Below are 746 nucleotides of genomic sequence, written 5' to 3'. Positions count from 1 at the left end.
GCAAGCAATACCGGAGCAGGAGAGTGTAGTGCAGCAGTGTGAGCACCTGCCCGTTTGCGTTGGAAGGAAACTTCCATTCTTTTCCTCCGCAGGACTTAGCACATACAGTTTCACGGAGCTGGCACTCAATCAAATGGAATCACTCTACTCTTCTTCTCCCTGAGTTACCAAGAACCCGGAGCCAGAATTTCCTCTCAAGAGCACAAACTCTTTTTTTTTTTTTTTTTTTGAGTTCTGATTGGAACTTTTATCTATTTGTTAGATATCTTTGGATATATCCTTGTAGCTATCTTTCAACCTTTTCATCTCATGGTACACATAAACTAATTACTAAAATCCTGGGGCACACCAAAAATGTATTTTTTTGCCAATCTGAGCAAAAAAAGGGGGGGGCATAATTTTGATTCATTCATACCGAGCCGCTATTGTTGTGTTGGCTGTCCTTATTTTTTTATTTGACAATCTAAGGGAAAAGAGGTCAATGCCCCTGAAAAAATAGTCAGGTATTGCGTGTTTTAAGAATTCTTGCTGTCTCGGCAGACGAGTGGAAAATCTCTGCTTTAAAAAGCATCTCCAGAGCTAGCGAAGTGCCCTCGCAGGAAGAGTTCAAAATTCCTTGGGGCGGCATTAAACCGGCGGAGCGGGAAGATGACTCCACCCGTCTAACCCGTTAATTATGTACCTCGACTGTAGGAAGTGAGAAAGCCTAACCCCGGGGCTGGGCTCAGGCAGCGACAGACCCCGCG

The sequence above is a fragment of the Myotis brandtii genome, unplaced genomic scaffold (assembly GCF_000412655.1).
Source record: "Myotis brandtii unplaced genomic scaffold, ASM41265v1 scaffold32, whole genome shotgun sequence".
NCBI lineage: Eukaryota > Metazoa > Chordata > Mammalia > Chiroptera > Vespertilionidae > Myotis > Myotis brandtii.
Note: the sequence above shows the minus strand (reverse complement) of the source record.